This window comes from Colossoma macropomum, unplaced genomic scaffold (genome assembly GCF_904425465.1).
Source record: "Colossoma macropomum unplaced genomic scaffold, Colossoma_macropomum, whole genome shotgun sequence".
NCBI classification, from domain to species: domain Eukaryota; kingdom Metazoa; phylum Chordata; class Actinopteri; order Characiformes; family Serrasalmidae; genus Colossoma; species Colossoma macropomum.
The window spans coordinates 9811607-9828962 of record NW_023494802.1 but is presented as its reverse complement, the minus strand read 5'-3'; the positions used below and the strand labels follow the sequence as shown (position 1 = coordinate 9828962).

The 17356-nt window shown below is 42.8% G+C and overlaps 1 protein-coding gene across 1 annotated transcript in view; it reads left to right on the top strand.

Moving 5' to 3' along the window:
* Positions 1-17356, top strand: part of camta1a (calmodulin binding transcription activator 1a) — a 586491-nt gene that overhangs the window by 129417 nt on the left and 439718 nt on the right. The gene's annotated exons all lie outside the window — the stretch shown is intronic.

The following is a 17356-nucleotide window of genomic DNA, read 5'->3' as shown; positions in this document are numbered from 1 at the left end:
TGAAGTATCAGTAGTGAATCATCTGAATACACTGAAGTAAATATCTTCTAGATGTTCTGTTGACACATTAATTACATTAAGTAGATGTATTGTTAATATGTTACTTTCATTATGCAAAACCTAAACTTACCCATCTTTACCCAAAGCCTAACCCTAACTCTGGTCCTAATCCTAACCTTAACCTTAACCTCAACCCAAAACCTAATCCTAACCCTTATATGTTTTTGACTGTTTGTTTTCTTGTTCAAAAAAGTAGTTTTTGAGACAAACTAAAGAAACACTACACATTTTCGTCTAAAATCAAAGTTAGTTCTTTACATATCACATAAATGTAACAACATTTCTGACCAGTCATGACAGATTAACAAATTAAATGGCAGGAATAGCCATGTTTTTGGGTTAGCCTTAGAAGTTCAGTGACCAATTTATATGAGAAAAACTAGCAGAGTATAAGTCTTTGCTTAAACTAATGCTTGCTAGAGGGTCTTGTTTTGGAGATGGACTCTCTGGGCAGTTGTATAGGTGTGGCTCTCTGCTGAGAAAGCAATCGGATACCATTTTGCTCCACAGTTAAATGTCCTGTCACTAGACATAACAAGGTATCTGGTACTGAGACAATAGTTCATGTGATGAACCCTGTGAAGAATTCTCAGAATTCAGCAGGTCTGAGGGAACATTAGTGCTATTTCAGGTGTGCAGTAGAACTGTTTCTAAGAATTGCTCCGAGGCCCAAATCAAGTTGAACTGTGCTGTACTGTACTTCAGCCTGATCCGCCACTGTGTTAAATCTTGGGAGACGGATCTGAAATGTTTACTTTCTAACACAGTAGCTGTGTAGATACAATTTCATGGCCTGGTTAAAGCTTTCTTGAGCGCTGCCACCTCGGCTGAACTCCGGCGCCGGAGCACAATCCGCATGTCACTGCGAATCCACTCAAAATTCACAAATATATTTGTTATGTCTGAGGTGCCCAAGCCCGGTAAATATTATCATCCTACAAGCAAACAAACAATCCTTTGGAGGTAGATAAAAGGCGAGAGGCATGTGGCGAGGTAATGGGACTGCGCTATTAGCGGTGTCACTCATTCTGCCAGGCCTGTCAGGCCCGCTGCTCGCTCTGACGCCATCTCCCTCCCCTCGTCCACCTGCTTATCTCCCAGATAAATTAACTCGGGCAGCAGAGGCGGGCGGGGCGCACATCCACACCTATCGCAATCCACGAGCGCTGAGCACAGATCACCGCTCTATTGACTCGAGTTAATAACGTGGGGCCGCAGCGTCGGGGCTGACAACTCCGTCAGAATTCCGAGAACTCCTGAGATTGACGGACGCGGAAGGAGAATAAACACTTGCTAATTACATGCAATCCAGGTGTTTGCCGGAATCTGCATCTACCCAGTGCGGACCCCTCACCCTGCGGCCCTGACTGATGCTCATCTCGGTGTGCCACTGAAAACAATACATCTGCCTGCGGTTCTGCACCAACACGTCCCTTTTACAATTAGCCACCCACATGTGAAGAGCATGGCCTCCACTTGGCAGAGCCTTGAAGAGAGAATCTCAAACATGACACAAAACAAGTGCCGATGCTGCTTTTAGCGCTTATGCTCCAAAACTCTGAAACAAGACATGCTTCAAGCATCCTCATCCTCATCGTCCTTCAAAAAGCAGCTTAGAATCTGTCTTTTTAGTGTAGCCTTTCTCTAGATTTTGCATTTACTACATCATTTGACATTGCTTTAACCAAATTTTAATTATTTATTTATTTATCTACTTATTTACATTCTTTCAGTGTTCTGCTGATCTAGAGTTCTATTGTCTTCTTTATTATCATTATTATTTTTAATTACCTTTCTATGTCTTTTCTTGTTCAGTGTTTTTATTTCTTCATTTTTCTAATGTTCCCTTATGCTTGTTTTTATTTCAATGTTCCAGCCTCTGTTTAATATGTTTAATGTGGTATTTGTCATGTTATGTAATTATATGCCATTATAACCCTTAGCCTCATCACTTGGACAGAATTAATAATCTTATATCATTTATCTGTTCTGTCACTACAATACCCAGCATGCATTATACAGCTACAACTACTAGGAATCCCTGTGGTGTCATCCAATCCTAACTGCAAGCCTAGCCATTGATCAATAGGCTAGTAAGTACCACAAAGCTAGCATTTGTATAGCTCTTATCTTGGTCGTTGAACAAAACAATTGCAATGAAGATTTGAATGTAATGATTTGAAGACAGTTACCACAGTTTGTAACGGGACAGAATGAGTCAGACACGTGTGGATTGCAAAACTTAAGAGGCTTTACTAGTTTGAGGAAGTTCCAAAGTCATTGTCACAAAACAGGCCAAGGTCAAGTCCAAGACAATTCAAACCAGAAAATCACAGTCCAGGGAATCAGACAAAATGACAGAGTCGAAATAAGCAGGCAAAAGGTCAAAAAACAGTAAAACAAACCAGAATGCAGAATAAAACGCTCAGTATCTCTTGTGACGGAAGCAGCATCTCACAATTTCTCTAAACTAAAGCCCGGCCTTAGAAAGCTAATTAAACAGATCACATAATAAACAGAACAGGTGAGAATAATCAATTGTAAAGTGAGCCTGATCTCAGATAGTGTGTAGTGGAGTCAGAGTCATGTGATCATCCAAGGGGTTCTGGGAATTGGAGTCCTTGCTGGAGGGATGCATAAGACAGTTGTACAGCTTCAATAAGATATTTGGTTTCCTAGCAGTAACATGAACTATCTGGCTTTCTTTTGCATTAACCAGCTTCCAAAAAAAAGAAAAAAAAATCAAAATAACCTGCTCCTACACTTCATCCCACCTTCAAGATGCATCATCAGAAGGGAGTTTTCCTAGTTTTTAAAGTGGAAAATCTCACTCTAGACACTGCTGCGGCACTTCTCTGGGATGTGAGTAGGCATGTTTGCAGCAGATGCAGTTATGGTTGCATTTGTCATTTTGGCCAGATTGTCCCTTTAAGCACTTTGAACTGTATTTTAATATATAAATGACACCATAATAACAATAATAATAAAAATAATAACTATAAGTAATAGCAGTGGTAGTATTACAATAACTGTGTTATCCTGCTTTCCACTCAAGTAATCAACATGAACTTACACAGAAAATTGCCAATTACTGGAACATACTGAACTCCAGGATGATAATAGAACCGAACGTCAGCAGAAGCAATTCGGTATCTTGAAGTGTATGCTAGCTTCTCAAATGATCGTCAGACACGCTGACAGGCGTAGAGTCCTGGCCTCTGCCCACAAAGGTCATCTGTAACAAGGGGTTATTCCTGGCTGTTAGTGTGCCAAAGCTGGGAACTCCCTGAGCCCACCAGTGTCTTGCTGAGAGAACAGGCTGCTCAGAACACTCCAACGCTGCCTCATTACAGCTTCAGCTCGCTGCTCCAGCCCACAGACATGAGTGAGTCCTCATCTCTCAAAATCTCAACTCTCTTGTGAAAGTTGACCAAGTAATAATAGCCAGGATGCCAAAGCCATTAGCCTGTTGCTTTTCCTTTTCACCAGATGTGGAGAGACCATCCAGCGTCCATCATTCATCCATTCCTGCTCCGCCTGACGGGTGTGCTCAGATTAAGACCTGGTTAAGAGGTGTCTGTAATTGAATTCAGGAGATTCTGATGTGCATTAAGATGGACAGTGGGACAAGATAAAGCTTGTTGCTGGATGAGAGACAAAAATGTAGAGACTTTCAGCTTCTCAGCAGCCCATCACAAAAATATTCTTACCTATTTCTCCTATTTTCTCCAGTTTTCACTGTCTTTCTTGTGAAATTCATGCTTCTACACTAAGTGCAGAATAACACTGCAGAAAAATAACTTCTCAAAGGCTTCTGCAGGGCATAGAAGTGACAGCAAAATTACTTTTAGAAGCTCTAATATGCCACTCATGCAGTGATGCAATATTCTCCATGAGCCTGTTAGCCTGTCATTTCTATTTTATGGTAAGACCTGATTGAGAATATATACACATAACTGTGTAACTGGTTCATTCACCATTATGGTGGCAAATAGTGTCTCTTAACTTTTCCGCCATGACAATGAGGTCAAAATAATAATAAACCACAGAAGGTTGATATCTGTGTATCCTGTGTTTTTGATGCTTGTTTTTAATATTAACATTGTAGAATTGCATTCAAATTATTGTCTGTGATAAAATATATTAATATCATTTTATTTTGGTAACAAATCTTGTCTCTAGATTTTTTCTCAGTAGTATTACAGAAACACAGAAATAAAGAAAGTGAATAAGAAAAATGATAATAATAAAACCATATAAAGTCATGAATTACTTAATGTATGGATATATCAAATGAAGAAAGAGTAACTCTGAGAGGTCCATGAATAATAAAATCTCTTTTTTATGTTTCATATCAAAATAATCTGTCACAAAAGGATTGTGTCAGTGCTGTTACTCATTAAACATGAAGTAATTTTAAAATGAAAATAAAATAACAGCATTAAAGCAATTTTTGTAATTTTCTACAGTGTGATGTCAAAGCTAAGGTGACTGTAGACTATATTTTAGAAAAGCAGTGGTGTCAGTGGTGTGGTCTGATCAACATTCATACCCTGTTTGCCTCCACGATGACACATTGAACCAACGACTATCTTCCCCTGCGGGTGACCATGTGGACGTCAGACTCCTCCCTGTCAGAGAATACAAGTTACTGAAGTTAGTTCTGTTAGAGTAGCACCAGCAATCAAAAAAGGTAAATCATAAGTGTTTAAATACCATTCAGATACCACACAGTCATGCTAATCATTTTAGTAGGTTATATTAAAACATTTTACAATTATACAGTAAGCTAAGGATATGATATTGCTATTTTTATGCTTGTTTGATTGGGTCTGTGCCCTGTGGAAGCCTACTGGGGATCATTTTACCGTGTTTTACTTTAGAAGCACATATTTCATAAAAAAGCAGTAAAACTGTTTTAAAGCTCTGTGAAAAATAGAAAAAAATGTGATTTTTTTGGGAAAAAAATATTAGAATTTTTTCTTTTCATGCTGAGAGCTGAGCCTCATAGGAAGGATGAGGATGACCCTGTGAAAACAAGCTGATGAGCTTCTCTCTCTGGCCCAGACACTGTTGCCCATTTTAGCAGTCAGGGGAATAGAAGAGTTATTTAAGAAATAGTGAAAGAGGATAAATCTGTACAAACAAGGGAGGCAGGGGGGCGTTAAAGCATCTTTAATCTCGAATTTTAATTTTCTTTGTGTTCGGAATTGTTTAAATCCTACAAGCAAATCAATTGCCTTCAAGTCTAATATTAAATAGAAACTAATTGCGGTGGCTTATGTAGTATTGGACTTTCACAGAGATGGATAATGCCTCAGGGAAATGATATTGTATGATTTCTGGAAGTTTTACTCTTTTGCTTTTCACTGCTGTGAAATGCAGATGTGAGCTCATCTGCCAGCTGCTACTGGGGAGACAATTAGGTAAAAAAAACAAAAACAAAAACAAAACAATAATAATGATGCTTCGGGTGTTCAGAGGCAGCACTGGCATTGTTTTATCTAGGTGGCCTAAACTGGAATGCATACATATGAGATATGTTTAATAGGGAACTACACAAATTTTTCAAAATTTCTGTGTAATTCAATGGTTGAGATGTAAACATTCAGAGTGATTTCTTTACAGTGGTGGTGATGGGAACCAGGGGTCCTGATGTCTATACTGCAGATATAGCTAGTTTATCTACAATCCAACATGACCAGTGAATCTATATGTCTCCTGAGTTTTTATATATGATGTCGATAGTGGTAACGTAGTGGTAAATCTGAAAAAATACCTTTTCTTTGAGGCCTGTTTTGTCTCATGTGTCTCTCGACCATGAATAGATTTAAAAAAATACATCTTAGGCCAAAACTTTCTCACAAAACTGATGCTGCTGTAGGTAATCGAGAAAGTAGGCTTGGCTGTATTGCCCAAAGAAACTTTAGATGTTAGATTCAAGTGTATATCTGTATCATTCCATCTTAAATGATGTAGCAGTTACATTCAGATGCCTGTGTGGGCGCTAGTATGTAACTGCTGCACTAGAACGTAAATTCGAATCATTGGCCTTGGGAGATAAAACATTTCTAATTTAGCACAAAGGTTGACACAACAGCAACTGCCTTACTGAGTTGATTACTTTTTGTTTTCATTACCGATGTAGCAGTTTTCATACGTGATCATGTGTAGGTGGACTGCATTGGCAAGAACTGCAAAAAAACAAGGTGGCACCAAGAAGACACAAATGAAAAAGGGACTTAAGGAAGAATGGGACATATCCAAGCTGGTGGGCAGTGAGAAATGCTGACCTTAACATACTCAACTTGTTAGTGTGTAGCATATTGACTGTCAAGATTTTACATTCAAGATAAAACCCTTCACCAGTTCTGATGTTTTATCACTAGCTAGCCACCTTTTCATAGCATGTAAATAATATATAAAGGTAAGAAATGAAGATGAAAATGTACAGAATTTAGAAAAAGTAGTTTTGCATGACGGCAGTGCTGTGTGTCTATGTGCAGCAGGAGAAATACAGGAAGAGTCTGGGGTGGGCTGGTCCTGCTCTCAATAAAGAACTCCAGCCCTGCTCAGAACAGTGCAGGTGTCAGACAGTGTATTCATATGTATTCATGTTCATCCTTCTGTGAGGGAGTTTTCAGAGTCACTAAATGCTTCTGACATCGGGTTCCCATCACCACCACTGTAAACAGTTCTGAATTGGTTCCTGTAGAACTAAGCGTTTCACATCAAACCACTTTGAGTGACTTTGTTTACATCTTAATCATTTAATTATGCAGAAATTTTGAATCATTCATGGATTTTCCCATTAATAATGAGGCTTGACTGCCTGTCTGCAGCCTTTCTGACAGGTTTTCTGTAAGTGAAGTGAAGTATTGGCTAGCAGCACTGGAACTGAAGCATGAACATAAAGAGAAACTGGAGGACAAAGAAGAGCATTGGAATGGCATAGGATTGAGATCGTGCCAGAGATATTCTTTTTACTCCTTGAATGGTGGGGGCACCCTGGGAGTTTTTGACTCGTCTCTTCTTATTGGCCGGGCCCTGCTAATTGGTTTAGGTCAAGCAGCCCTTCGTGAGAGTAAGAGAGAAGGCTTGTTCCTCCAGGAGCTTAGCAGAATGGATCAATACAGAGGGAAGGTAGTAAATAAATGGGGCGAAAAAGCAACCGTGCTGGTAACAGAGGCAATCCCAGCCCTGCCATAGCAAGACTCCGCAGCCAGAGTAATGTGCAGCTTCCACGGTGAACCGGGCCGTTACCCAATGCCAAAAAAAACGCCCCAGTGCACGTGGAGAGATGAAACGACGCTGCACTATAGATGAGGGGGGCTGCGGAGGCCTGGGTGGATGCCTGAATTTTTAGCAGCGCAGCCAGCCAGGGTCTTGTCTTTAGAGAGGAGAAGATCAAAGAGGGGAGTTTAAAGGGGAGTCGGGGTCTGCTTAAGGATCTCTCTCCCCAGCTTAGTTTTGGAAAGGTTCAGGTGCCCGGCGAGCACGTCGATGTGGTGCACCATGCCTCGGCATTCTTATTTTCCCTTGTTCTGCAGAGGTAAAACATGCTATGCATGGAAAAGCAGGGGTTTATCAAAGATGCTGCTTAAATTGTCTCTTTTTACTCGCCTTGCCCGCCGCTGCCGCGCTCCTTTTGAACGTTCTGCATCGGCTCCCCTGGCTGCCTCAGTAGTGGCTTCAAAAAAGTGACTGGTTAGAAGTCATCCCAGAGAGAGGTGTACGGGAAAGACGCCGGCGTCTATTAAAAACCCAGCGCTGAATCTCAATGTGCTGTGACATTCTCTCTCTCAGTATCCAGAGTAAGCGCTTCATCATTATCAACACGGAGGCCGAAAAAAGTCCCCAGCGCAGGCAGGCAGCCCACAACATCGCCCGGCAAATGACTTTGCTCTCGAATCCCACCTGTCGGCTCCCTCTTTACCCGGCGGATGATGGAATCAATGAGATGGCCATCATGTTAGCTGAGAAGAACAGCCCTTCTCCGGCTGCGGCAGGGTCAGAGACGGGGTGTCACTCGAGCATGCAATAAACAGGCAATGACTTGTTCGCTTACCATCACCTTAATCAACTTTAATGAGTCCGTTCGGCCTAATGCGTTGTGATATTTCATCAGCCCATCTACATACAGAACATGTTTTTCCAGCCCACGTCACCGCGGCCTGTTGTGTGTTGCGTCTTAATTACCTGTCATTTGTAGCCCGGCTCCTGGCGGAGCACGCTGGATGTGGGAGGCTCGGCGGCTGACATGATGAGGGAGCCGGAATCCTGTGAGTTGCCATGGTGAGGTGACTCTGCTGGGCAGGAGAGGGCTTCATTAATGGCTTTCTTAGCTGTGCCGTTGCTTTTGGCTGCTGATTGGCTTAAGCTTTAGTGCCTCAGTTCCTTATTACGCCCTGGCATCATTTCAGAAGGGTGAGAGAGGGAGGAACAAAAGAAATGGGGTGAGAGAGAGAGAGAGAGAGAGAGAGAAAGTGCAGTTGTCCCGTATTGCTGAAATTTCCGTGGCTACGTCGGTACCGGCTCCCCTGTAATTTGTGCCGCGGTGCACTGACTTCAATTAAGCCAGCTATTCACACATAGCAGAGAGCAAGATTTGTACTTACGTACTGTATGCTGCTCTGTCAAATGAAGACGCCCACGCTGGTGTTGTTCTTGTTGCGAAATTGCGTTCGCATAGACGCATTGGGATGTGTTGTGTTTGTTTATGTTGACAGATATGCAGTATTTTTAGGTTTGCCTGCGTCGTTTTTTTGCGTTTGTGCACATGACGTTGTGAGCCAACCTGGAGATTTCGAGACGCAGGATTTTATCTGCCTCAGCAATCCTCAGCACTCCTTCAACCTTGCAACATTTCTCAGTTTCTCCTCGTTCCATCTGGGACTTCTCGTAGTCTTCCACAGCTGCACTCTAATAAAGCCCAGGCTCAGGTAGCGACCCGGGAAACTCAGCACATCACAGTCTGAAGCCAACAGCAGATAAACGTGATACATCAGAACATCCTTACGGCTCTTTCTTACTTGTGATGTCCGTGTGGAAACAGAGGGTCATGGCCTGACCACCAGGATCTTCTCTGCCTTGCAGTTTTAAGTTACTGACTGGCCTGGATACAGGACCTATATTCAACATTTTTCTTGTATTTGATTTTTTCTTTTCCCTGATGTCAATAGTATGTGTATGGTTTTATTTTCCAACCTCTTTTTACCCATTAGAACTAAACAGGCTGTTTTTGTGTTACTGATAAAAATATCACTGTTAGTGGAACAAAACCTTGTATCATAATTTTGTTGTTTGGTACTTTTTGCAGAATTTGAAAATGCCAGCTCCCCTTTACAATGTGCTAAAATTTCATGATGAATGGAGCAAAAGAAAATTACTCAAAAATCTGGTTCGATTAACTTACATTCAAAGTGAAGAGTATTTTGTTCCATCACCAGTAAAGTTACCATTTTGGAGATACAAGGTTTTATTCCAACAGCAGCAATATCCAAATTACCTTATTGGCTGCCCTGTATTGTGCTATGTACAGAAAAAAGTCCAGGCTGAAATGCATGGAACAAACTGTTAAGGCTGGACGGATGTTGGACAACAAACTTCAGCAACACTTCTTTTTGGGAGCCTGGATTATTTCAGCACACGTCTTCTGCTCCAGTAACTTTATCTGCAGTAACAACACTCCTTATCACTGAAAAGTAAATGGGCAGGCCAAACTCTTGTGGGCTAAGTGAGTAGTCATATGGTGCATGTCCCAGAGTATCCAGAAAACCCTTCTAATGGGTAAATTCAGCTACTTTAAGGTGCACCCATTGCTGATACAGGTGTTCGTTCATGCAAACAGCCTGTATAATCTCCATAGAAAAGCTTTGCCAATGAAAATGTTGATAAATAAAGTTAATAAATAATAAATAGAGATTTAGTGCACTAAAATTTGAAGAAAATTATATATTTAAGTTTATTGCCTGTAGAGGATGTGTTTACTGTATTTTCACAGAGAAAATCTACAAACCATTTAAGTTTTACACTTTTGCATATGACTGTAAATATGCTCATTGTTGTGACATCACAACCACGATGAATACAAAATGGGCTGTTTTTGCAGCTTAGTTTTCATATATGTTCTGTACTCAATGGGCTGGTCCATAATACAAATTTTACATAGCACAGGAAGCTCAACTGTTTTATTTAAAAAAAAAAAAAAGAAGGGAAAATTCAGTGTTCAGTGATGCAGCCCTTGAAAGGAATGATTGATTTAAAAGAGGGAATGCTGAGGAACGACAGAACAAATTCACGCCAGATAAAAGCTGGCCTTGCACTCGCAGCGCTGGAGTTGCAGGTGTGTTTGCGGACAGCCACAGGTAAATGAGGAGATCAAAGCAGGGGTCTGCAGCTCCTCGGCCCGTAATCAGATGCGCCTCTCAGATGTTGGCCGTTGCTGGCTCTCCCCTCCTCTTTGCTGGCATGATTGATTTTTAATGACAGGCCTGTGCTCTCTGGCTAAAACGTGATACAGCATACCCATACCGATCCGTCTCTCGCCGCACGCGACACCCCATCTTCACATATACTGTCTGATACACTCAGAAGACTTGAGTTGATGGAGTCGTGTGAAAAGTTTCATAAGGAGGATGACGTCTGGCGACAGCTGCTTAGTGTTTAAACTTTGGTGCTTCTATTTACAGGCCAGATTGAGCGCAGTTGCACTGGTGCTTTTAACATCTGAAAGATCCACTGAAAATCTGCTGCAGAGTGTTTTTTACTGGAAGGATTGAAGTGTGTGAAGTTAAGAAGCGTCCCATGTTTGAAGCACACATTTACACACACACACACACACACACACTATATATACTATATGTTATATATATATATATATATATATATATATATATACACACACATGACTTCCACTCTCCTGATCAGTGTGAGTGCAGCAATGGTTTGGAAAGCAGGCATATCTGGTGTTGAAATTGAATCTGGTCCCAGGTTTGCAAGAGAAAATCCGAAGTGACAGAAAAGCAGATAATAGGTTTGCTGTAGCTTCACGCCTGAATGTATGTCCACACAGGGCAATTTCTAAAACAATGCAGTGCTTGACATTTTTATGACAGCCTTTTTTATTGTACTTTTCCCATTACGCCCGTCTGCGCTATGCACTTCACTCAGTCGTGTCCGCGCCGTTCAGTTATCTTAACTCCTCTTCCACTCATCCTCTGTGAGAGAGCCTCATCTTTCCTCTGCTCCCCGAGTCCACTTTCCCCTGATACCTTCCATTCACTTCCTCGGCTTTCATTTTCAACATCCATGCACTTTCTTGTCCTTTGCGTTTGAGTTTCTTCTTTGGCTCTTTCTCCTGTATGATACTTTTTACTTTTAATTTCACTCCTCTGCCTTGGCTGCTTTGTCTGTCTGGGCCTCTCTCTCTCTCTTTCCCTCCCTCTCCAAACTTCTCTGTGCAGTGTGGCTCTGTCACGCTCTTCACTCTACTCTCTCTCACCCTCTCTTAGTTCTCTTTCTTCTCTCTCTTTTTCACTCGCTCTCTCTTTTCCCGCTATCTCTCATTTTCTCCTCTCTATCTCTCTCTCACTCTCTCTGTCTCTGTCTCTCTCTCTCTGTCTCTCTCTGTCTCTCACTCTCTTAGCTTGTTCTTAGCATTCTACATATTAGCATTTTCTACACTTCATCTTTACAGTGTCTCTTTCACTCTGTTTTGGTGTCTTTTCTCTCTGTTTTTCCTCTTTTCTCTTGTTCTTCTCTCTCTGAGAGAAGAGTTCCTCTCTGTCTTCATCCCATCCTCTCTTCTCTGTCTCACTCATTCTCTCCTATCTTTTTCTCTCACTCTCTCACTCACTAACTCAGTCACTTCCTTTCTCTCTCTTCTTTCCATCTGTCTCTCAACTCTTTCGAAACTTCTGTTTTTGTCTAAGTCTCTCTCACACTCTGTCTCTCTCTCGCTCTCTCTCTCACCCACTCTTCCTTCTCTCTCTTCCTCTTTCTCACTTTTCAGTTTCTTCTCTCTCTGTGTATCTCTCTCCTTTTCATGCATCTCTCGCTCTCACTCTCTCACTCTCTATTTCTCTCTCTCTTTCTCTCTCTTTACAGTTTCCCCTGTGCTTTCAGTCTCTCTCACTCTCTCTCTCTTTCTCTGTCAGTGACCTTGAAGGTTTTTCCTTTGCTGTGTGTTGAGACGCAGAGTGCTGTTAGGCCTTCTCTCTTTGCTTCCTCTGTTTTCATCACTCGCCTCAGCCTGGCTGCTTGGGGATTCTATAATGCCCCCCACTCGTGTTTCGGCCATATTGGCTTTTAAACCGGCAGGAGCGCGGCGGTAACGTGATTCATTACGTCCGAGTCTGCGATCGCTGCGTCATTTGTTTGTCTGTTTCTTTACATATATTGAGAGGAAATTGATGCATCACTTGTAATCACCACAGCTTTCACTTCACCTTTTAATTCAGACACTTAAATTGAATAAGCGGACAGTCAGATGAAAGCTAATCAATATCTTTAGATAGAGGCACGTCAAGGAATCTATAAAATGTGATTTACAATGTACACAAAAGAACAATTACTGCCTGTCCGCTTGATTAAAGCTGGCACTTTAAGTAGATACTTTTTTTGTGCGTGCTTGTAGTGGATAGCACGATCGCTGTATTCTGAAAAATAAAAATAAATGACCGTGCTTATTGAATCAAGGACGATTAATTTAGCACCACGCACCATGTGATCTACAAGAAACGGCTTTTAATGTGAACCGTTTCACAGAGCAAGAACTGCTAACATCCGTGGGCCGTAAGGACCCCTAAATGGCTGTTAAAAGAGAGGAGAATAACAATGTGTATCATCAATTAATGATTACTGTGCCACTTTGTTGTTGCTGTGTTGTGGACCTCATAAATAATGGCGCCTTATAAGGGGGTCACGCGCTCCATTGTTTTCAAATGAGGGCCCCGAAGATGTTTGGACTTTGTGTCAGATGGCAACACCCAGGAGCAATGTTTTTGCATATTGTAATGAGCTTTGGAAAACTCAGATGAAGGTAATAGAATGGAACGATGCCCTGGGACACGACAGAGCAGGGTTTTATCACACATTGTGCTCGGTAATTAGAAAGACTACCCTGGAAAATCAACCTCTCCCTCTCTCTCTAGCTCCCTCTTCCTCTTTCTCTCATTCAGTCTCCTGTCTCTCCAATTAATAACCCATGCAGTGCACTTCGTACAGTATATTCTGTATGTACGAAGGACAATTTACATTCAGAAGTGGCCATTGTGCAAATAAAGGTAAATGTGCTGTACCTTCAACTTTGACTAACCTGTTAATTCAATGCTGAATTATAAAGACCCAGCACTGGATGGCAATGCCCTCTCATAAAGAACTACAAGGTCTTCCATCAGCACGGGAGCATCTAGGTCAGTGGCCAACAGTGTAACTCTGTCTTTTCCCTATAGCACTTCTTTGTTAGGAATTTGTGACTGTAAATCACAATTAGACACACGTAAGGGCTAATAGCTTTAAATCTGTTTGGCCAGAGATGCAAACGTCCCCTCAAAAATGCATTCAAAGAGGAAGCAAGGTCCTGAACGCTACATTACATGACTGCGAGACCTCTCTCCACGGTACAGTGCAGCGACCCTGAGCTATGACGTCCTGTAAAAGGACGTTCCATCTGTCTAAATCAGTGTTCAAATCCGGGCCCAAAGGCATGCTTTCACTCATGTGGTAAATAGCCTTGCATTAGCAGAATTTGGAATTCAATCATGTTCCATCAGCCTCAGTGTAATCAAGACCTTCGCCCTCTGGTCACCGGCACGCGTGTCAATAAGCCTCCATCATGGATATGATGGCAGCAGCAGCTGTGCGTGTAGAAGAGAACTCGGCACGGCCCCCTTCCTCGGAGCGCTCTTTAGCCCCATGCTGGGGCGGGTGGGGGAGCGGTGGGGGGACTCATTTGGTTCATGGAGTTATCCTAGGTCCCAGTTTTCTTCTTCCTTCTCCCTCTCCCTTTCTTCCGCGTTCTTTCCCTCTATCTCGCTCACCCACTCCCGCGCTCGTTCTTTCGCCGCCGCGTTTAATTGTCTGCGGGATGAAGTGCAGGGGCCCATTTTCAATTACAGTAAATTAAGTACATAATAAGGATTAGGATCCATTTCACAATCATTTTTAATTGAACCCTGTCAGTATTGCTTCCTCCGCAACGGCAGCACAAAGAAACGGGCTTAAGTTTTGATTGACCGATCCGGTGCACGGTGCATTGTCAGGCATGAACACTTTGGCTTTTGGGGGCTACATCGGAACGCGTCACCCGGCGTAGCCAGCGTGACGGGACACCTGATTGGTTGGCACATGTGCTGTAATCAGTTAAATGACAGACAGGCTCACAGCTGCACAGTGCAAGCTAAGCCAATTGTGTTACAATTAGAGGACGCTATTTTAAGTTCCCCGAACAGAAGACAGCTTTCAGATGAATCATTTGGCCGACAGGCATCATCATTATGCAAAAGGCTTTGCAAACCTGTTTGTATCTGCATTGTACTGAGGCCCCTCGCCCCTCCCTTTTTATCTGGGCTGCTGGTGAGCAGGGACAGTGAAGAGATGCCCTAGAGCTGTAAGGCATACAGTACAGCGTGTTCTGAAATGGATGCCATCTTGAAAGGCAAGGCCATTGCCAAGGAAACCGGTGTGTCCAGATGATGAGCCCTTTACCTGGACCTCCATAATGATGTGCAGTGTGAGGAAGCTTGACCTTTCTTAATGGGCCTTTGTGGACGTGGGCTGGGAGGAACGAATCAGGGGTGGTTCCTGCTGCTGTGAGCTCAGACATACGCCCAGTGGGAGCCATAAGGGCAAAGCTGAAGTGGACTGGATACTAAGACCCGATCTCACTGTCAGAGCTAAAGTGGGGGCCGGAACCACGTTAATCATCCATACCTATATCCACTGTTGAGAAATAGAAACACCTCACAAGGGGTAGGACATATGGAGCTGCTCTGATTTGACCAGCCACACAGCTTTAATTCAGGGTTGTGGCCAACATTCACTTACATCCAGCAGAAAGCTAGTTCATAAACTTAATAGACTTCCCTCCAAGCTTAATGAACGTTTGGCTTTCAGCATGTGCCTTTGGTAACTGGAATTCGATTTGTGTATGATGCAGAGATATAAACACCATTTAAACCCCTCCACAAGGACACAGTGTCATTTATACAAAGTATCACTCTTCCATAGCACACCTGGTGGTTTTTGCCTGTGGTCATCTTTACAACCTTGCTGACTGAGTTGCTATTTCTCATGTCATTGACAGCAGCAGTATTGAGTGCATTACATACATACAGTATGTAGGACATGGTTTACATGATTTTAGGCCTTTTACGTCATATCCATGCAATTTGTGACTGCTAACGTACATGCATACTTGAAATCTTCTGAAGTGGGTTTTGTGGCAGTTTCCTCCCTTTCAGTGATTCCCATTTAAATGCTAATTGAGTGTCAACAGCTAACTCTTCTGGAGAATCTTTGGACTGGTGAGTATTAGTGAATGAGTTAGGAAGTTAGTTTTCTAATAAATTAGTGAGTTAGTTGGTTAGTAAGTTAATTAACTTGTAAGAGAGTGAGTTTTTTAGCAAGTTAAGCAGTCAGCAAGTAACTAGTTAGTGAGTTAGGTAGTTAGTAAGTTAATGAGTTTGTTAGTTCGTTACAAGCGTATTCTGTGAAGTGATTTGCAATCTTGCTAACATGTAAATCTGTCCACTCTCTTTGTCCTAAATGTTCTACAGCTTCCAGCTGCAGACTGCCGGCTCTCAGCCTGAGTGGCTGTACTCAGCAGCGGGCTGGGCTGCGTAAGTGCGGCCCCGGCTGCTCAGCAGTATGCAGGTGGAGGGCCGGGCGTGCTAATCCACGCTAACCCTGCCCGCACACTGTAATAAAGCACGCACTCAATCAGGACACATCCCCTCCCTGCAGCTCAGCTCAGCCCAGCGCAAGCCTCCGCAATCAGCGCATGGCAAGCGGCATGAAAGCAAATGAGCTCCAAGTCTAGACACCCCACACCTGCATGTGGACGGCTGGTGGCAGGCAGCCTGTAGCCACAGCAGAGCAGCGGAGTGGCTCTCTCCTGAAGAGCCGACGTGCTCCGGTTTGAGATGCTGTTATTGTGACTTGAACTTTGAGCCTGTGTTCGTGAGACGTAGAGGCAGGGAGCTAATCTAGGATCAGTTTTGGTCTTGCACTTAAGGAATTTCAAGAAATGGTCTTGATGTTTTTATGAACATAGGTCAGCTATTTGATGAAACTGCAAGAGTCACTTTGCAGTGAAGGTTTCAGACCTTCTTTCCTTCTCCATTTAAGAGTGGCATGTTGTACTCTTTTCCATCAAATGTCCTGTTTACATGAAAGATATCAATCTCAACACACTTGATTAGTGAATATCAGTAAAACTAATTCACTTAAATTACTTTTCAGCACACATTTCCTGATGTTTGATAAACAGTAGGGTTTCCACTGGCTCCGGCCTGGTGTTTTCTAAGCAAAAAGATTGCTAATGGCTGTATGGCCTGCGCAGTAATCTGTGTTTTCTGCGGAGCGTGGCTCCATTCAGTGGGTGCGGGCAGAGTGTAAGTGTTTGTTATGCAGGTTTAATTATGTCCAGGGGGTCCAAATGTGTAGGCCCTGTGTTTACCCGCCGCTCCTGTAGCCAAGCCACAGTGGACGGAGGCTTGATGTCTCTTTCTCCCCTTGCCTTTTGCAGTGAACGAGGCAATTAAAGGTCATATCAATTAGAGCATGTTGCAGTCTCCAGCCTCATTGTAAAACAGCTGGCTCTCATGTCAGAGAGGCAGCCTGGAATGATATGAGTTAGTGTTTGTGGTTGGCCCTCCACCTCGCCGCGTGTCTCTGTGTACCGGCAGTGTTTATGGAGCACGGCGAGCCGCGCTGATTGAGTCTACATGGCAGTTACAGCGATGCGATGGTGATTAATGGGGTGTTCCTGGGGTTAATGACGGCCTGTCCACCCATTAAAAAGACGCGTCTGAATCGTAACCCCCTTCGCCGGCTATGTGGGGGTGATGTTTTTCAAAAACTGTTAATGTTTTCCCTTTTTCGTAATTGCACTTTCATTAAATTCAAACCGAGGATGGTTGAGTAAAACTTTCCCACAGTCTAGTGGATAGAAACCACAGTTTTTCAGTTGCACCACTCGTCTGAGGATATAAATCCACACTACCCTTTGGGGATCAATAAAGAAAATCAATTAATCAATTACAATTCCTCCGTAGCCGTGGTCACAATAATG